Genomic DNA, 12203 nt, shown 5'->3' with positions numbered 1-12203 from the left:
TACACAGTTTTATCCTGGCTTAAATATTGTGAAATCTGATGAACCAGATAGCATGGATTTCCTCTCATGTTCCTGTGGCTCTATTTAACAGCTGAATTTATGAATGTTAATGAAATGTTAAAAGCTTAAAAGCTAAAAATGAATGTTAAAAGCTTAAATTCCATACTTGGCTGGACACTGCCTGCGATGTGATAAAATCTGGTTTAGAGGAGTTGCCTTTCAAACACATTCTGAACTAAACTTAACTGTCTGGTCTAATTTCTCCAAGGAAATATAAAGATTATTATTCTGTGATTGCTTGTCATACATTTCATGAATGATGTCTTTGAAAGACGTCCCAAGCAGAGATGTACATTTCTCATTATCCCAACCTGTGTAACCCATGTGTGCAATATTTTATAAAATAAACAGATTCCAGAAATTCTGACCTCTCTGTTCTCTCCATCTTGGCATACTGGATTTGTTTCTGAAAATGGATGCATTTTATTTTATTAAACCAGCTTTATTTCAGTTTTAATATCATGATGGTTATATGGTAGGCAATTGCAGTTATGTCAGCCTATTATTTGTGCTGAAAGGCAGTCTTTTTTATAGGTTAAATTGGGTGCTATAAGGAGACATTAAGAAACTTCAGACTGAAAGAGACTCTTCAGATGAAGAATCTGGTCAGGTTGCTCTGGAGAAGGGGGTTTTACAGGATAGTATCCAGGTCAGAACAGAGGAGTTCCAGGGTCTTAGCATGACAGCTCCTGTCCTGGCACTATAGATGAAAGGAGGGGAGAAAGGAGGACATTTTTACAGCAGCATGGGTTGGAATCCCTCAAACATTTTTTTCCCAATGTGAAAGATGTCTCATGTAGTTGGGAATGACATCAGCTTCCCTCCCAGTATCTGCTGGCCTTTGTGTCTGGATCCTGATCTCACCCAAAGATGTGTTTGAGATGAAAGTGTGGTCCAAAATCAAAAGGGAACTGAGTCTGTGTCATAGATTTGTCACTGATGGGTTTATCTAAAAAATTGTAACTCTTTTTTTCTGCACATTATTCTTGAACATGATCTAATTCAGTTAGTCTATGGAATTTTTAACTATTTAAAATTCATAACAGATATCTGACAGTCAGAAGAGAGGACTAAAATCTACCTAAGTGCAATTTGCTAGGAAAACCATGAAGTATATGATTCCTTCTTTTACTATTATTTAAGTTTTTCTTTTATCCAAATACAATGCAAAATATTTCCTGCACATAGTGTTTCTTGGGATCTTAGAAAAAAACTGATTTTTAAATACAGTAATCACTGAGAAAATCAGTAATCAACTAGGAAAACGGTTACTTTTTCTTGTTTTAGTTGGAGTGAATCATATTAAAAGAGCTGGCTGTAACGTGCCAAGTTTTTTCAAGGCAGAAGGAGAAGCAGAAGCCTCATTTTCCATGACAAAACCAAGTGATTTTTTAATCTTTAGAGATGCATTTCTTTAGCTGGGCTAAAAAGTTGACCCTATGACAGGAACTATTGTCTTCATCAGCATGATTGCTGCCGGGCTCCTCTCCCTCCAAGCCTCCCTGAGGTCACCCAGACTGGCCAGCACATGCAGATATCCCCAGTGTCATGAGCCACTCAGAGTATTTTGGGCAGTGCAATGGTAAAGTCAGCCATCCTGTGTGATGCAATGAGAGAAATGCATGGCAGAGGAGAGAGCAGAAGCACGTGATGGATTATTTCATTTTACTGAGCTTTTATGTTTGTTTGTTTTCTCATGATTGTATATGCCTCGGTCTGTGTGTGTTTGTATGGGAATGGGCAGGGTGAAGAAACATCCTTTTTGCAGGGTGGGAAAGAGGTTTCAGTCAACCCTGGACACAAATTTCCCATTTGTGTATTTTAAAACCTTCACTTCACCCATTTCCATTCTATTTAAAATGTCTAATCTTCAGTTGGATGTAATGACATTTTACTTCCTCAAGGAAACTTGAGGTCCTAAGAGGTCTTTGCAAAGTCCCTGACATTGTGACAACATGGGAGCTGCTGCCCTTCTCTGTTGCCAGTGTGGAGTTCTGAAATACACATGAAACTGCTTTTCATATTTCACTAAGAAATCTTAGTAGTTCTCATATGCAGGACTAGGATGTTTTTTCTTATTAGCAAGATGACAAAAAAGAAAAAAAAAAAGACAAATCCTTTCCATTTTCCAACTCCACCAAAGACATTGTATCTGTTGTAATGATGCCATGGATGTTTTTCAAGTTCATCAATCTTAGGAGACTCTTCTCCACCTCATACTCACCTCCACCCACATACAGGTGATGGAGCAGCTCCTTCTGGAGGCCATCTCTACTTGAAAGAGAAGGTTATCAGGAGTAGCCAACATGGATTTACTAAGGGGAGATCTTGGTATACTAACCTGATATCCTTCTACAAAGGCATGACCAAATGGGTAGATGAGGGGAGTGCAGCTGATGTCATATACCTTGACTTGAGTAAAGCTTTCAACATGTTCTCCCATAACATCCTCATAACGAAACTCAAGGAGGACAGAAGATTGAAATGTGAGGTAGATTGGTAACTGGCTCAAAAACAGAGTTCAGAGTTGTGATCAGTGGCACATAATTAAATTGGAGGCCTGTGGCCAGTCATGTTTCCCAGAGATCAGTACTGGGTCCAGTTTTGTTCAATACCTTCATCAATGACCCGGATGACATGATGGAGTGTACCCTCAGCAAGTTCACTGATGATACCAAGCAGGGAGGGGTGGCTGATACAGCAGAAGGCAGTGCTGATATCCAGTGAGGTCTGGACAGGATGGAAAGCTGGGCAAAGTCAGCCTCATGAAGTTCAGTAAAGAGAAGCCCCATGCACCTGAGGAGGAATACCCCAATACAGATTAGGGGATGTCCTGCACCATGGAGCAAGCAGCTCCATGGAGAAAGACCTTGGAGGCCTAGTGGACAGTAAATTCTCCATGAGTCAATGATTGTTCTCTTGTGGCCAAGAGGGCAAATGGTATCCTAGGGTGCCCAGCAGACCTCAGGAGGTTCTCCTCCCCCTCTACTTCTGTCCTGGTGAGACCACACCTGGAATACTGTATTCAGTTTTGGGCTACACAGTTCAAGAGAGACAGGGATCTACTGGAGAGAGTCCAACTGAGGGCTACAAGGATGATTAAGGGACTTGAACATCTCTTCTATGAAGAAAGACTGAGAGAAGTGGGGCTGCTTAGCCTTCAGAAAAGAAGGCTGAGAGGGGACCTTATATATAATTTATATATACATTATATATATACATATAGGTCTATAAATACCTGAGGTGTGTATGTCAAGAGGATGAGTCCAACCTCTTTTCAGTGGTGCCCACTAATAGGACAAAAAATAACAGGTTTAAGCTAGAACATAGGAAGTTCCACCTGAACATGAGGAGAGACCTCTTTACTGTGAGGGTGATGGAGCACTGGTACAGGCTGCCCAGAGAGGCTGGGGATTCTCCTTCTCTGGACACTTTCAAAACCCACCTGGATGCATCCCTGTGTGGCCTGCCCTGGGTGATCCTGCTTTGGCAGGGGGGGTGGGACTAGATGATCTCTCTAGAGGTCCTCTCTCTAGAAGTCCCTTCCAACCCCTAACGTTCTATGATTCTATGATTTTTCTGCCTGATGGGATTCTTTAAATCTCATGCCATTTACAGACCAAGTGTTTACTTCTACTCTGTGATTACCACACTATAGATTACTACTTGGCATGAGAGAACATGTTCTTATGAGAACATGTTCTTTACATAAGAACCCACGGTTCTTATGTAAAAGAGATGTTTTAGAGCTCAGGAGTTTATATAGGCTAGCAAACTTCTATGTAAACAAACAACTCAGTGGAAGAGGGGATCTGTGCAGAAATGAGGAGTCCTGGATGAATGAATTTATTCACTCTCTTGGATGGTGAGCTCATGCTGTGCTAAACTTAACTTCTTTTTTAAAGTGGTGCTAACTTCACAGCACTGACACTGGAGAACAGGCAGACTTTGATTACGGTGAAGACTTCCCATGACTGGCTGGGAGCAGAGAGGATGACACAGGATCTCTGACTGTAAAGGGCAGGAGGGAACAGGGTGTTCTTCACTAGAGGAGTATAACATTTTCCTGAGGGATGCAATACCAGGCATGCTTTCTCCAGTGTTGGGCTCACTCAGATTTTTCTGAGATTTACTCCCAGTGCCTTTGGTACTGTTCCTCCTGTTCTGGAGCACAGAGAGCTGTCCTTGTGCTCCAAGACTCTAAACTCCACATACCTTCTGCTGTTCCCAAGGAAAGCAGGAGGAACAGCCTTGGTCCCCCCTTCCCATCATCCCAAGGCTTCACCACTCTCCTCTGACTGCAGGGTCCTGGCAGGTGCACATCTGCAGAGCAGGGCAGTGCCAGCAAAAAAGATGCAGGTCTCCACGATTCCTATAATGGCAAAGGGATGTGGACTGCATGGCCCCTGCTCAGATCAGTGATTCCCCTGCCCCCAGTCTGTAGCACAGCTGCAAGTGTCAGTGGGGCTGAGAGGCTGTTCCTTGTTTAGAAAGAGTTCCTGGCCAGGACTGTACAAAATGTTCAGATTAAAACCTCCAGCAACATGAAGCCACTTGCATTTGGGTGTCATTACTTGCCCCGATGAGGTTGGCTAAGAGGATCTGAGAACTGCTAGACTGCTACTCGGCTCCATTTCAAGAGAAACTGGACTGATTTATAGCTTGGCATCAGTAGCACCTGGCAGTCCAGCAGTTGTGGACTGGCAGGGGGATGAACAAGATGACTTGGTATGTCTTGCATGTGAGATCATCAAGGCAATAGCAAAGCATGCTAATGAGCTGTCCTCTCATCAACCTAGGATGTGAAAAATTGTGAAATGCTGTCTGGGCACCAGGTGGCACCTGTCTAGACAAAAGAATAAAGTTTTTGGCCTGTATATTTTACTGTATAATCACATGTAGACATGGCATTATGGTACTTAGACACTGTGTTGAACAGGGTTTCTGTAGCCTTTGCAAACAAGGAGGGCTATTTCCTTGAATGTGCAGGGAAGTATTGGATTTGCCTTGCATGAGATAAATTTTGTCAATGAAAAGGACACTGCCTGCTTGGAAACTTATCCTGACTCAGCAAGACTTGCACAAATATTTTTCTTGGACAGCTACCATACAGTCAAGTAGCTGCTACTACACATTTGCCCATTTTTTTATACCACTCCAGACAAGGATTATCTGTAAGGAAGAAGATTTTTAAAATAATGTGAGATAGAATGCTAGATTAAAATCTTACACATGAGATAAAAGTATCTCAGTCTACAACAAAAAATATTCACAATTCTTCCTTTTGTGACTCTGAGGCTCTAGGTTCACTGGCAATCCTTCTATCATTACTCAGAATTTAATGAGAGTTAGAATTATTCTTTGCTTTTCCCAATACAGAAATAAAGGACCCTCAAATTAACTTAAGAAAAAAGCAAAAAACCTTACACAGCGCAGAATTACATCTCCAAGTTCTGCAGATGCCTGAGGTATAAAAAAATTTAAAGAAACAGAAAAAAGAGATATTACACAAACTCACCCAAGAGAGTTGCATTAAATTCATCTATTTCTCTGCCTTGTGGTGCTGTTTTATTGACACTTCTAGGGGAATACAGGACAAAAAGCTTGCTTCATGCATAAGTGAACTGGTGCTTTTCTTAAAATATCTTCTAGTGACAGCTGAAGTCAGGATATCAAATGTCTGACCTTCTGATACCTGATTTCCTACTTCCATTTTGAGATTCAACTGCAAAAGGGCCTGAGTTGTAAAATCTGAGCTCAGATTCCAGATGTCTTCTACCTGAAGAACATTTAGTTAGTCTGAGCTTGACATAAGGCATGGATCAGGACAAAAATATTAACTGTTTTGCTGTGCAGTGTTTAATATCTCTTGGATAATATTCTAATACCTGCTGAACCAACTTGTGAGCACCCTTCAATGGGCAAATGCCTTGCGTGGATCTGTAGGACCAGGAGGGTGAGAAGAACTATTCCTGGAGTGACTCAGAGTGCTGTTACACACTGACTCATGTCAATGACTTTTGACTCATAGAATCATCATAGAATGGTTTGGGTTGGAAGAAATCTTAAAGATCATCCAGTTCCAATCTCTCAGCCATGGGCAGGGACACCTCCCACTAGACCAGGTTGCTCAAGGCCCCATCCAACCTGGCCTTGAATACTTCCAGGGAGGGAGAATCCACAGATTCTCTGGGCAACCTGTGCCAGTGTCACCAACTTCAATGTAAAGAAATTCTTCCTAAATATCCCCTTTTCCAGTTTAAAGCCATTCCCTCTTGTCCAGTCACTTCATGCCCTTATAAAAAGTCCTTCCCCTGTTGCGCCTTCTGGTACTGGAAAGTGCTGTAAGATCTCCCTGGTGCCTTCTCTTCTCTAGGTTAAACAACCAAAACTCTCTCAGCCTGTCCTGATGGGAGAGATTCTCCAGCCCTCTGGTCATCTTTGTGATATTCCTCTGGACTCCATCCAACACCTCCACGTCCTTCTCATTGACTCAGTGGTGTCTCATGAGAGTGGAGTAGAGGGGGAGGGTCCCTTCCCTTGACCATGCTTCTTTTGATGCAGTCCAGGATACAGTTGTATTTCTGGGCTGCAGGCACACATTGTCATCCCTTGCAGAGCTCCTTATCATGAACATGCCTAAATCCTTCTGCTCAGGGCTGTTCTCATTCCATTCTCTTCCCAGTCTATGACTGTGCTTGGTATTGTCCTAACCCATGTCAGGCTATCACCATGTTTCCAGCTAACAAAGTTGCCACAAAAATTGAAGGGAAATAACTAAAAGGTATAATAAAAACTGGATTAGAGGAAACGGAGCAAGGAGTCAAGTTGATCTGCAGATGCAGCTGACAGAGGCCAGGGCTGAAGCCCTACAGGAGCCCAGGCAGTACTTGCACTGCAATGGGGGAACTCCGACCCTGTGATTTCACAGTGCCACTGGGAATGCAAATCACCATTTTCCAAATTGAAATCAAGAAAACATAAATTTGGAGCCCTTGGCTCTGAGCCAGGCACAGGGAAATCTGCTGAGAGCTGAATGCACATTGCACCAGTTGTGGAGTCCGGTTATGTCTGGTGCACTGATATTTCAGGATCATGTAGTTTTCTTCCTAAAGAATTGGAATGTGAGTCTGACACAGAGTCAACAGTGGCCCTTCCTAGCAAGTGCTCTTTCCATTGAGTCACTATCAGCTACCATTCCCCCGCTTCAAATGATCGCGGCCAACTGTGATTCTTTCAGTTCCAAACCCTGAAACCGTCGACCTCACCATCTGGCTATCTCATCTCCCCTGAGCAGGCCTTTTTCCAAGGAAATCCATGATTCATCTGCAGATGGCTCCCTGGATCGGCAGGCAGCTCCACCCACAGCCAAGGAAACTGACAATCCCAACACTTGCTGCCATAGCAAGGACATGAACCCTGGTGTTGGCGTTGATGTCCCCACACTCCCAGAGGCTTCTTCCTGCTCATTCTGGGCTCAATGCTCAGCTGAGTGGTGGGATGGAGAATGGCTTGTGATCAGGCCATTCTCGTGGTGAAACTATACTGCTGCAAATTTGCCTTGCAGAGGCAGTGTGATACTGCAGGATGACATCCAGGAGGCACTCCTGGATGGGTGTGACGACTTTTTGGATGGCTTTTCCCTCCTCCTGAGGGATGCAATTTGTCCTGGTTGAGCAGCAGCAAGCCTGTGGACACTGTTACCAAGTAAAAAGCGTGGTGGGATACAGCAGGGAGCATTTCCTGATGTCCTTCATTTCCTGGGGAAGGAAAGATGGGGCAGGTGGGGGGTTTGTCCATCACCCTTCACCTGCACAGACAGTGCCTCTTTCTGACCTTTGAAGCTGAACTTCCCCTGATCTTGGTGCCAGCAGGAGAATTTGGCTTGTTCAGCCCATGCTTCAAAATGCCACCATAACTGTTGACAGTGGGTTTCTGTAATGTCGGCGGCTGCACAAGGCCAAGATTTATGCCATCTGTGCTGATGTGAATTTTGACAGCTTTGATACATAACGCAGTTTTTGTCGTCTCTGAATATTTGTGCTGGAATTATATGAGAGTGACCTGTGTATGACCTTTCCTGGAAGCTTCCTGGGTGTAATTAGAGATCTCCTTGTGACAAATTTATGCTCAGATCCAAAGAGTTTGGCTAACTCCACATTTAGCAATTTCTGGAAAGCTAGTAATCCCAGAAGCTGCCCCTAGAATGTCTTCCTGGGAGATGAACACTTTGTGGTGGCAGGTGGTCAAGGAAAATTTCCTCTCTCCCCCTTTTCCCTTCTCCCAGAGGTACATTTGCAAGAAATAGCATCCTGATATTCACTGCCTGGCTGTACAGGCTACAGCTAGCTCTGGGGTAGTGCCCTTTGAATGAGGTCTGTTTTCTTTAAAACTAAATGTATGTTTTGATATGGTCAAAATGCTGCTGTCTGCTGCCTTGACCAGAGCACAATCATGCTGTGATTCTCTCAAGTCAAAACATCAGGACACCATTGGATGACCCCATCCTCTCTAGTGTTTGTGGAACAGCATTCACACATCACGAAGGGAGAGCAAGTTGGAAACAAGGAGACTGAAAACACCTTGCTAGGTCAATTGGTGGTAAGACACACCTTCAGGAGTGGGAATGATTTGGTCTAATGTTTTGGTTTAATCAACCAAGCCACCAGCCCCAGGACTTAATTGAAGGTCAGTACTAGAAGTATGCAGCACAACTAGAGGTATACTGGTAACCCCAGAAAAGACCTGGCAGACAAAATGTGCTGAGGCTATTGAGATCCTCTACACTTAGCTTTACCTAGCACAGCTCTAGCCTGAACAAGCAAGTCCATGGTTGGCCTTAGGGCCATAGTGAGTTGTCCAGCAATGTTCAGTGAAGCATGGATCTGTCCAAAAACCATTTTCCTAATTCTGTCCAAACAGGCACATCAAACACACACCCACAACAGCATAATGGAAATTTTGTGAGACCCACCACAGCCAACTCATTATTTGAGGCTCATACAAAATGAGGTAGTCTGTCTGCTGGTGAGAAAAGAGAAACTCTCTGCTGGTATTGTGAATAGGTTGGGATCAAACTAGTAATTAATCCCTGTTGTGTATTTTGTATAAGCTGCTGAGAGTTATGCCAGTGGAGCCAATAGGTGAGAATACTTAACAGAGCTTGCCATAAGGGTGTGTGCATTTTATCACTTTCTGAGCACAAAAGTTCAGCATTTGACACAGGGAGCTGTGCACAAACATCTGACTAAAAACCAAATATTTATTACCTAACAAACAGGGTAGCTCTCTGAAACATTCTCAGCCATGTACTTCACCCTGCTTTCCCTGCCCCCCACTTTGGGTAAAACACAAAAACAGGGAACATGTAATTAAAACAATCTATTATACATAGCATAATAGGGTCTGGTCCAGTTTCCATTACATTCAAGTCAGTTGAACAATTCCCATTAATGTCACTTCAGAGGTGGCTACAATCCACAGCAAACTGCAGTTAAGTTAAACACAAACCAAACCATTCAGAACTCATTGAGGAGTGCCATGATGACTGTTCTTCTCTGGTGGATGCAAGACAATAAATATCCCTGAACTTTTCTGGGAAAGGTCACTTCACAAAAGAAGCAGGCCCTTTCATGGGCTCCTTTTTTTTGGAATTAACCGACTTCTTCCACAGAGCTACTACACTACATCAGTTAAACTCAGTGTGTGCTCAAACACTGTTTGCAAAACTGTCTTGAAGGCAAGGTTGAGGAGCTCTATTGCTTTCTTTCATTCCTGCATGTATCACTTTACTGGTTGTTGGTATTGACTGTCTTCTGGCTCTGTCTGACGAAACAGTGACAATGTCCTCCAGGTGTCCTGGGGCACAGAACATTGCTGTTTGATGAGTATTGTACCAAATTCATATTGCTGCACACTTGGAAATGGTTTGGATCACACAGGTTGCACTACCTCTAACAGGCAGCTCTCCTGGCTTGACACCTTTGTTCTGTCCTTGTTTCAGTGCTACTTATTTGAAGAAAAGAGAAGAGGGGTGGGGGTGAATCAACTCATTAACTCTCACACTGATTGCACAAAATTTTCACAGTCTTGACTAAAGCAGACTTTGTCTCGTCTCCTCCCCACAGATCATCAGAAAACAAAACAATAACTCACATCATTCAATGCCTCTTTGAGTCAGAATGCTTTGCTCTCATCATTCCTCTCATTGCAACAGCAAATTAAGAGAGATAAAGCTAAGCATTGCACTCAGTAGCATTGAGATTTGTGGAGGCTGAGACAGGAAAAGTCACAAGCTCTTGGCTGCACAAAAAGCTATAGGTTGTGTCTTTATCAGCTGGAAGCACAAAAAGTTAGGAACTCACAGAGGGCAAAAAACCAATGCAAACAAAAATCCCCTGTGGCCCTCCATATGGGATGAAGAAATGCTTGGAAGAATTTCTTCCCTGCCCTCCCATCCCCCCCACAAAAAATAAAAATAAAAAAAAAAGTCCAAATAAGAGGGTCTGTAGCTGCTGGACTCCATGACTTGGGCAGTGGAGTGAGCAGGGGTTCACATGAGACAGAGATAAGCAGGTGTAAAGAGTAAAGAGTTGGAAAGTGACAACAGGTTTGTGGAAGTCGGATGTTTTGGCAGGGGCACGTGTCTATTCTTTAGGGGATGTTGGTCTGCCAAACTATGAGGCACACTCAAATTGCAGCCACAGACTATGCTGCCACAAGGGAAAAGACAGCACAGCATATTTTTCTGGTAGGAGAATGAAATCAGAAGAGGCAGAAAAGCAAAAACCATGAGGTAAGAGCTGACTGAAGGTCATTTATGAGTTCCTTCAGTTTGGTCCTTGCACACCCTGCAAAGGAGACAAAATTGAGCCTTGGCTGGCCAATACCTCTACCAGGAGGAAAACTGTGAAGGTCTGCAGCTTCCATTTCGTCCTTTGTTTCTGGACCATGGCTTTCTTTGCCAGCATATTTTCTATGTGTGTACTTGCAAGCTTGAAACACTGCCTGCCAACCCAGGCCACATGCAGAATCTGTGGGCTCTCTGAAATAACAGTCATTGTTTTGGGGGCAGGGAATTAGTTCATAAATATTTACAAGATTGTCATTTTCTGGGATACTGATCTGCTAGCAAGACAGTTCCAATCAAAATATGGGAGATGGGGGTTCAACATGCCTGGCTAATCTAGTGTGATAATTCCTCAGCAAAATTATTTATGAGCACAAGGAAAGCCATTTCCTTCCCTCTGGTTCACAAATTGGAGGAGGGCTAGAGAATCCAGCACTGCTCTAAACATGGCCCTTGAGACTGCATTTTTCAATCTGTATTTAAGCACGCCTATTTTTCAGACACTGAATTACTTCTCCCCACACCCTCATGTGTTGTAGGAAATTAAGCCTTCCAATACATCAACTAAACTATCACTCAGAGTCCCAGATCACATGGCCCTGGCCCCACTGAGTCCAGTGCCAACAGAAGAGACGCAGAGGTCACCATGCATCCTGACACTGCTCTGCCTCCTAACACAGGAGTCAGAGCCATCCCAAGCATCTCTTGCAGGGCAAAATGCAGCTCTTGCCCTTGTCTTGGTAGGATGGTTCACGGACTTAAAGCAAGACATTTATGTCTCTGGGTGAGTGCTTGATCCTGATCTCTTTTGGAGCTCTGTGGCTGGGCCACATCTGCAGGCACTAAATCAAGCTTCTGAAGGCCACACTGGCCTCCACAGAACCAGAATTTCACTGCTGCAAGCAGAGCACCATCCTTGTCTGAAGGGGACAGCTTGCACACTTGAAGGGCAAGCCCTTGGAAAAAGTAATGCTTGTCTCAAAAGTTAAATGGATTTATTTTTTGTAAGATGGCATGGATTTAGTGTTAAGATTTAGGATTGGTTGGTCTCTAATGACCATGTCATAAAAGACCTGAAGTCTTTTATGTTTTGAACAACAGGACTCCATTTCCACACAATCCTAGGTGTGGAAAATAAAAAAGGAAAATCAGAAAAGGAAATGAAAAGAAAAAAAGAAAAGCCAGCTTATATCTGTTGCCTCTTGTCCTGTCATTGGGCATAATTGAGAAGGGCCTGGCACCATCCTCCTGGCTCTCTCCCTTTGCATACTTATGAACATTTATGAGGTCAGCC

Source organism: Heliangelus exortis, chromosome Z, assembly GCF_036169615.1.
Source record: "Heliangelus exortis chromosome Z, bHelExo1.hap1, whole genome shotgun sequence".
In the NCBI taxonomy this organism is placed as follows: Eukaryota; Metazoa; Chordata; class Aves; order Apodiformes; family Trochilidae; genus Heliangelus; species Heliangelus exortis.
The sequence above is the reverse complement of the archived record's forward strand: the minus strand, read 5'-3'. Positions refer to the sequence as shown.